Here is a 9652-nt window from a genome sequence, read left to right as displayed (position 1 = left end):
CACTCCCGCGACCACTAGTAGTACTCGTTGGAGTACAACGCAACCTAGAATCGCCTTTTGTCGCTAGTAGTACGTACATTGTTCCTTACAAGAAACCCCTAAGAGCATGGTTAATAGTATAGCCAGCTGCTGGCTATAAGCAAGTGCCATGTCATCTACAGCCCATCTTGTAGCCAACATGTAGTAGTAGTTTATTTCTTATAGCCCGCTAACTCAGCTCTATTGTACTTGCTCTAATAATGCAAGAAACCACTAAAATGCCAAGAAACTACTACCACTTGCATACGTGGCAGACTTAAGATAAGACTACCTTATCAACCATTGTACATGCTCTTACCAACAAAAATCCTCGAGTGACCTCCTACCTCCGGCCCGTCCACCTAGTCATCCTCGGCCATGGGACGCAGCTACCGCCGCCAGCAGAAGGCGAGGTCAAAACCGCCGCCAGTGCGGAGCCCATGTTGCGGCAGCCCGGATGCCAGCTCCGTCTAGCGCTCGCGGCCACTAGCTAGCCAAGATAGCTCCATCCAGCTGCTTGTCTGCAAGGTTTGCTAGCTAGATTGGCACGGCAGTGCAGCGGCTTGCTCGCGCGCGCCGCGCTAAGGCCAGCCATCTGGCTCGAGCGAAGGCCAACGCGGCGGCTTGCTCGCTCGTGAGTCACGCTCGGGCCAGCTTGCCAACCCGTGCGGAGGCCAGCGTGGCGTTCGGCCCGTCCGGCGGAGCGGCGGCCAACTCGCTCATCACCGGCGCCACCGATGAACACGCATCAGTACTGTTTGAAGTAATGTTCATGAAAAATAATGATTTGAGGGGGAATAACATGATAGAAGGTCAGGTGTGGGTCCCTCGTGTCAACGGTCAAACAAAATGTGTTGGTTTAAGCTGCCTCGTCAGCATGGACATGTAGGCCAACCCAGTCATAATTGGGTTAAAACGAACCTAATCGGTAGGAGTACTAGGTAGTTTTTGGTGTGGATTAAGAAATTTTGGGTATGTTTTTGCTATTTTTTGTACAATAGATTCCTCCTAGGGCTGGTTGAAAGTGGTAGTTTTTTGTTAAATACTCTACATATTGTAAGTAGGAGTGAAAGTTAAGCTTTGGAAGCCAATAAGCAAGGCTAGCTACATAGTGCATACGTGTACATGATTGAAAGTAAATATCAACCATGAGTGACTAATATCTTGATGGAAAACTCGAAACTATGGAATACTAGGAAAAGAAATGCATGGTTGGAAATACTAGCAATGTTCATGTCCGTTGCAACGAATCGCAATTAGAATAATACTTATTCACAAACTTGGTACAAAACACTCTAATTTTGATATACATATGTCACTAGAGATATATTATGTTTCAATTAGAATATATTCCTTGGGCTGTTTTGGTGAGGCCAGGGAGGGATGTGGTTGGTTTTAAGATACTAATTATGGGTTTTTCTGCAAATTGGTAGACAAGTGGGATGTTGGTGAGAAAAGGCAACAACTTACCTCACAATCGTTAGATGTAGATCTAATGGTCAGAAACGACGGATGGCAGACACACCAGCATCACCAACTTAGTCTTGTGTAGGAGTACTAGCAAGATCCGTGCATTGCACGGAACATCAAGATGCATTTTTTTATAAAACACTTGTTGTGATTGACCCTTGCGGGAGTAATCCCATGTGTAAAAACTAATGATATCTCAAGAAATATGAGATAAGGTGAAGAGGAGTGGGGTGTGGTGGTGGTTGGTGGTCGGACTGAGCGGAGGCATGGGGATTGACGACGCCGGCAGCGGCCACCAGGCCAGTTTGTTCCAGAGGTTTCCTATATTAATTGCTTAACAATGAGGTTTGTTGGAGATAAGGATGAACGAGGGAAGGCCTTGTCTGCAAATGTGGAGAGGGGTGCGGGTATCTTTTAGTTTAATTTCCATCCATCAGATATAGTTCGGATGGTCTATATTGCAAGATGGCACACGTACCATCATCACCAACTCAGTTTTTTATAAGAGAAGGAATATAAGTATGGAGATACAAACGTATTATCGATACTTGCTTCCGTAAACTAGCATCTACATTCTATTCAACGCCTCGGCATATGGGGCCTTAGCACAATGACTTCTCGACTGTGTAAAACGAAGATTTTCCCATCGCCGACAAGGAGGGGGTGACGGCGGCGCGCTTTTTGGTTTGCTCTAGTCCTAGTAGTCATACTAGGTGGTCTAAGCACGTGTAGATTTATTCTTTTTCATGTCTCGTGTTCGCCGTACTGCCACGACTGTTCATGAATAGACGGTAAGTTATTCACGGGGAAACCCTTGTTGAGCGTGTTTGCGAGAGAGAGAGAGAGTGTGTGTGTGCGTGTGTGATATGTTAGAGACTGATGCAATGATAACAGATTCTTTGTGTCTATGTGTGTGGAGGATAGAGAGAGACATGTACATGGGGATTTGTGTTGTTAACGTGGATACACATATACATACTTAGAGAGTGAGTGTGTGAGATACACATGCGGACATGAGGAGAGATGAGGATCCAGGTAAATGGGTGTTTGTGCGTGTCTGTGTGTGTTTGTGCACGCGTTTGTGTGTGAGAAGCAGAGAGTGTATGTGGAGTAGAGAGACCACTGATGATGTAAACCTAGTATAAGGGAAGGGGGGATGGTGTGACATGTGTAGTAGCGAGATAGCACGGGTACGGGCGGGGGGAGAAGACTATTTGGAAGAGACATCGAGTGTGTGTGTGGGAGAGGGGTGTGAGAGCGAGAGAAAGAGAGAGCTAGCGACGGAGAGAGAGAGTGAGAGGAAGAGAGGGGGGCGAGAGGGGTCGTTTGTGTCCATAGATGGCGTATAGATAGAGAGACAATGTTGATGTTGTCCGAAATTGGCCTATGAACAGAGACGCAAGGGAAGCAAGTCATCGTGTGTGTGATAGGGACTTCATGAGAGATCTAGAATAGATGGTGTAGAGAACAATGTGCGAAATCGAGAACAATCATACATTAGGGAGCTATGCAAAGAGTCACGACATATATGTATACAGGGAAAGAGCTGGGGTGGGTCCGCATGTGGGAGAGATAGAAAGAGGAGAGTGGTGCACAAGGAGACAAAGTGTGCTTGTTTGCAGTGGGGGTGGTGTGTGAGGTGAGTGCGCGAGCACCACATAACTAGGGAGATAGACATTTGGGGGTGACGTTTTGTGTGTATGGGAAATATACACTCTACATAGTGCATGTGCTTGGGTAAGAGAGATAGCGGGAGACCTAGAGAGTGAGGGAAGAGATGTGTGCATGCCCGAGAGATAAAGTGATAGAGACCTATGTTGGGGTCCAGACTTTACAAGAGAGAGGGGTGTTAATGTTCTCGTGTGTTGGTGTTTGGGGGAGAGAACGACTTCTCTCTCTCTTTGTGTGTGTGTGGTGGGGGGGGGGGTTGACTTCAGATAAAGAGTGAGGTGTCTATATTTGAGGTACTTTAGCGTAATTGAGATATTGTGCACTCATGGTTGGTCAATTTGTTTCACAGTTTGTACTATGAGATAACGATACTTTTGAACGTGCGTGATATACCTTGATGTACCAGCAATACAAACCTAAGATTGGAATTTTGGAATTTGACTCCATCATTAGCTTTTGTAATTCATTTAAACGGAGGTACATTTTTTAAGCTGGGATTTCATGATTTCAAATTCATATATCAAACCTAGAGATATACACATACGGGCATGTTCAAACTTTATAATCATCCACTTTATTCATACACATACACATTTTTGCTTTTGTCATCATATTTAGGATAAACACATTTGGAATTTCATTTGAATTGGACCGTATGATGGTATTTGCTTGTAGTAGCTCAATGATCCATATTTGAATTGAATGGACAATCTAAGTTTCGAGTTGGAGACATTGATTTTCAAAACTTGCACATTTTTTTGCGTGCAAAACAAACAAATTGTCGGCCATGATACCATAGTCGGCCGTACGAGAGCAGAATACTTATAATTTTAGGCGCCAAAAGCTTTCAAACTTCCCGCTCACATCGAAATATCACGCGCCCGAAAGTTTAGCCCTGCGATATTCCTGTTTTACCCCTGCCACATTAACGGAAAAGGGCTGCTTTGGTAACTCCATTGTTTTCCCCTCTTTGCCCCCAACATTCTTCCCCAGAGCCCCTCCCCTTCCCCTCCCCGACCCCCCAACCACGGCAAGCCGCCGAATCTAGTCCTCCGCCGCAGCGGTGGACCTCACACCCCGCCGGATCTACCTTCCACACCTTGGAACCCCCAACTGCCAACTCACCACTTCACCGGAGCCGCTTCACCGACTGGCTTGTCCACCACTCCAGATCTCCTTGACTGCCATCATGGTCCACCGCACCGGATCTGCTTAACCGGCGCCCTCGTCCACCACAGCGTAGGCCCTTCAGTGACTCCCTCGTCCGCCCCTTCACTGGCCCTTCATACAAGCCCTCATTCGCCGCAACAGATCCGCCTCACCGAAAGCACTGTACAACGCGCCCGCCGAAGCCTTTGTCCACTGCACCGGACCCGCTCCACAGATGCCATATTCAACTCCACCAGCCCTGCTTTACCGACGCCGCAGCCTCATCAGGTTATTTCGATTTGTACTCCTTTCGGTTTTTCTCTTTATCGTGCAACTGTTCACTTACCACAGATGAGCTTTCTTGTATGTCGACAGGCGCCGCAACCGTAGCACCAGAGCCACTTCAGCGACGGCGACAGCCGACCCAAACTCAACCGCAACACGAGCACCATCGACGATCCTTAGTTATCAAGTATGACAATGATACCCATATGCCGCCGAGAATCAGGTACTATTATCCAACGGCCGGCGCCTACGTTCACTTTTCTAGCATAAGCAGCGCACCTTTGAATTTCTTCAGGGCATCATTTAGTTTTTTATGAGACGCGTTATTCTGCTTGCACCTGTAGGGCCATACATCTGGCAGGGAACATGTTACATGTGCTAAATTACATACCAGTGCACATATAGTTAATATGCTTTAGTTTTGTTCTGATGCCACCTGTTGGTTCCATCAGACTGCTTAATGTTCTCTATGCTTAATTACACATCAGCAAACTAGCATGTGGTTCTGCTGCTTTTTGTTTGTTTTACCCTACATTTTCTGATGCTAGCTATTACATCACTGCTCCGAGCCTCTGTTCATTACTTGTTTGTGTGTTCTTGATCTTCCCAAGTTGCATGACTAATTTGATGCTTCTATTAATTATGGAGCTGCCAACCCCATCAAGCAAAATATTTGTTCTTTTGGGGCTGGCACCTCGAACAAGCATAAAAATATAGGGAAGCAGATATACTCCCTCCGATTCTATTTACTCTGTGCATAACTCTTGACCCGCATACCAAGGAGGGCACTGTTTTAATTTTTCTGGACTAATTTGCCAATTAACTAGGGCAGAGGCGGATGGGGCGGGGCACAAAAGGAAACCAGCGCTAGGAATAGGCAACGCGCAGACTAATACGAGAAAACTGAGAAAAAGTTATACGCAAAGTAAAAAGAATCGGAGGGAGTATTGTCGTGTATGCACACACCCTTCTTTCATTAGTTTAGATGAACCATTGATGATCAATTCGGACTAGTGCATGCGATTAAAATTAATTTTACCTAAATAGATGGTGCAGAATAAACTACAGCAACTAGATTTGCAACCACGGGATGCTGAAAATATCTTCAAAGAACATTGCAACAGCACCTAGGCTTCACAGCAACATATGGTAAGCTAGGGAGGTAGCAAAAACTAACTAGATGGGACTGGCAGATTTCGTTTATCTGCCACTTACATCCCTAGTTTCATCTTACCATTTTAATTTCTTTTCGGCTGATGCTGCTTCGAACCATTTAAATATAGTTTGCCGTGCTCGGCAATAATTCGTCCGTTGTTTACCATGTAAGCTTACTGCCTGGATCATACGATAACTATCTCTTACTGATGTCCAGCGGAAACCTTTCAGGATGCCGTTCACACTAGCACACAATGTACAACCCCAAAATCTATTTGTGGAAGCAGTGCGCCATCCATGTTACCAGATGGTAGCAGTTCAGAGGCAACACCGCCGGAGAGCAGTCTGAGCACATATATTATAGTGCTTGAGGCTCTACTAGAGGCAGAAAGAGATGGTGTGGCTGACATGAATGAGGTAATCTTTATCTTGAGGCTAGAAATTACGGAATTAGCGGCATGCATTATGCAAGCAACCCAAGAGTTGGAGGAAGTAAGAATGTTTCATTTGAAGACGGAGGAGGTCCTGCTGTTTCTGCTATCTGAAGCCCAAGATAATCCCGGTTCTTCTTTAGATACCAGTTGAAATTTTCATTAGATTATTGTACTTTCATGTTGTGTCATGTCTCTGAATGGATTATGTTGCAAGACCCCCTATGTTGTCCATGTGTTGTAATGATCCGAATTTTTTAGGCGAGGTAATCCTCAGTACTTGTATGATTGACATAAGGTGACCTGTTTTTCGTGTGAGCATATTGTATTGGATGAAATAATTGTTTGACTTAGAGTGTATCCAACCTACTGAATTCGAAGATCACGGCATTTCTAAATCATAATCATATATAAAGGTGGAATAAATCTTTGTTGTGGTTTTGAAGAAATAAATAACAAAACGTATAATTATCCGTGGATATTCGTAATCGAATACAAATTGGATTTGAATTTAGTTTGCCAGGTCCCAGGGCAAACGTGAATGCTAATTCTCCCAAGTTTTGAACGAAGTGGCTAAACACCCACTATAATTTGTGGGCTGCCCAAAGCAAGTGTTTGCGAGATGGAAATTACTGTCTACCCTTGACACTTGACATCCTTATCGACAGGATTTACACTGCTGTCGATAGGGGTAGACTAGTAACTTCAATCAGACGTGACACGATGGCCTCTGAGCCCATTTAGACACGGTGGGCGCCAAACATGGGCGGCAAAACACATTTGATTCAAGCTCGTCTGAAAGACACGTGTCTCTTCCATCATTTCCCCATTCATACACGGTGGGCGGCAAAACAAACTCTCCTCGTCCGAAATCGATGTAGGCTTATATTTTAAATAGGGGCAGATGTGTAACTTCCATCAGACGTGACACAACCGCCCTACCTGTCAGCCCCGTTCATACACCGTGGGCGCCAACCGTGGGCGGCAAAACACCCTCTCCTCGCCCGAAATAGTTACCGGCAAATATTTGGGAGATGCGAGATTACCGTCCTATCCCCAACCGACGCGATGTCCGAAATTTTAAACGGGGGATAAGTTCATAACTTTCCCCCATTTTAGAGAAGCGCGTCCCAAAGTTTGAGATCCCCCCTACGCTCCATTTCCCCATTCATACACCGTCGGCGGCACGACAACCTCCGCACTGCGGCCTGCCTCCTTCGTCCGCCACCCCATCCTCCACCTTGCCGGAGCCGCTACCCCTACCCCGTCGTCCACCGCAAGAGATGGACGTCTCTCATCCATGGCGCTGGACCAGGATCCTTTCATCGCCTCCTCTCGCTTCATCGGCGCCGTCGTCCACCTTGCCGTTGCCACTCCTACGACCACCTCGTTCACGGCAACAGGATATATCCCCCGACCCGGCCGTCTGCCGTCTAAAGTCTTCTTCCCCGCCACCGACAGCCATCGCACCCGCAGCACCCTCAACGTATTAGTATAGGCCTACACGACGTCGTAAGAGAGCTGGTACTCTTCCATATGTGCTTAAGTTATTGATCTCACCTGGAAAATCGATCGTAATTTGTTTACTGTACTTTTCTTGTCTGTACCAAATCGTAGTGGCTAGTTGAAAGCAAACATTGGTTGCGAAGTAGCTTTGTCCGGTTTGCACCTTCAGATCCACCATGGCACGGGCACTATACTCGTAAAGCTTATGGTTTCCCCCCTTCATATTCACTACCATCATCGTAGGTGCTTCGTGTCGTGCTAGCACTGCTCCTCAAGACCTCAACCCAAAGCTTACGTGTTGAAATACGAATACGATATGATGCTCATATCACTAAAACAGACAACATTTAATTGGTCACCTAATGTTCCTATATTCGTTTCGAAAAGCATGTGTGCCACCCACTGGTCCAGCTAGTTCCACTTTCCTGATTTTTCTCTTGATGCTTAGGGTTATCCCCTTTTATATACTCTACTATGATCTGTGTAGGTGCTTTCTGTCGTACTAGCATTACTCCACCCTTGAAGCTAAACAACACAACACTCAGAATTCAAAAGCTTAGTTGTTCAAATATGATTGTGATATGATACTGATATTAGTTAACCGACACATTTAATTGGTTAGCTAAAGGTCCCACTTGAGTTTCCAAATGCATGTCGCGACATATAGAGAGACAACATAATTGCATTTCTTTGTCACTTGTTGACCGTACTTTCTTGTTCATACCAAATCTTAGTTGTTATTTCAAAGCAAACATCGGTTGCTAACTACCCTTTGCGCGGTTTGCAGCTTCAGATCTGCCATCCCACTGCCACGGTCAACACTGTACTCATCAAGCTTATGTTTTCCCCATTTTATGATGACCACAATCAGCCTATATGGTTCGTGTCGTAATAGCACTGCTCCACCCATCGAGCTAAACAAGCTTAGTTGTACAAATTCATATATGATATTATTGCTGCTATTAGTAAAACTGAGAGATGTTTATTTGGTTAGCTAAATGTTCCTACTTTAGTTTCAAAATGCATGTGAGCCACATATGGAGATACCGGAAAGAATAGTATTTCTTTGTGCGCTCTGGTTCATCATGGGAGGCCAACCGACATTGTATTAAAAGACTTGTAATATCTTCAATCTGCTTGCTCTTCTGCTCTTCTTTAAGATGATACTCTTCTCTTGCGGTCGACTGGCCAGGTCGAGTTTTTCTCCCTTAGTATATTTTGAATCTGTCAGGTCAGGTCGACTTGTAATTCTTTACTATATGTTGAAGCTATCATCTGTGAAGTGTCATCACTTTGGAGCTCTCATATTTTGAGTAGTAGGCCACATTATATTAATGCACACAACAAATTATAGCATGCATGGCATCTTTTAAAAGAATTGCAGAGATAGCACAAAGGGGTTTACAGGGAGGCAGTATTGGATTAGAATAACTTCTGCATTACAAAGAAAATCTCACTTGTTTTTATGTTTTCATGCATGTCAGATATTGAACATTATCAGAATATGAGAATGGGCGCACGAAAGGAATATTGCGGAGCAATCCACTGGCTATCAAACTTGGCATGGTGGAGGATGGCCTATCTTATTCACCCATCAACGTGCTTGCTCTAACTTTGCAAAGTTGTATTGGTCGCACGTATTTTGCATCTGACCTCTTGCATTACTTCTACTTTGTTACACCATTTGCTTAGTTTAAGCATCATATATGAGTATATGCCATACCTATCCATTTTTTGTACCTATTCCATGTGTCGTCACACTATGTTTTTCCAGTCAGATGTTGTTCTTTCGTAATAGGTGTCCAAAAGGAAGAGGGTGAGTGCAGGTCATCAAGGAGTACAAACTAGGTATTTGGAAAAAGGTAGTGATACCTGTTAAATCAGATAGATCAGCAGCCACAAAAAACACAGGCCCAACTGTACCACACTTTACCCCTACTCCAGTGGACAATCCCCTATTAGAACTG

The sequence above is a fragment of the Triticum aestivum genome, chromosome 5A (assembly GCF_018294505.1).
Source record: "Triticum aestivum cultivar Chinese Spring chromosome 5A, IWGSC CS RefSeq v2.1, whole genome shotgun sequence".
Taxonomy (NCBI): domain Eukaryota; kingdom Viridiplantae; phylum Streptophyta; class Magnoliopsida; order Poales; family Poaceae; genus Triticum; species Triticum aestivum.
Note: the sequence above shows the minus strand (reverse complement) of the source record.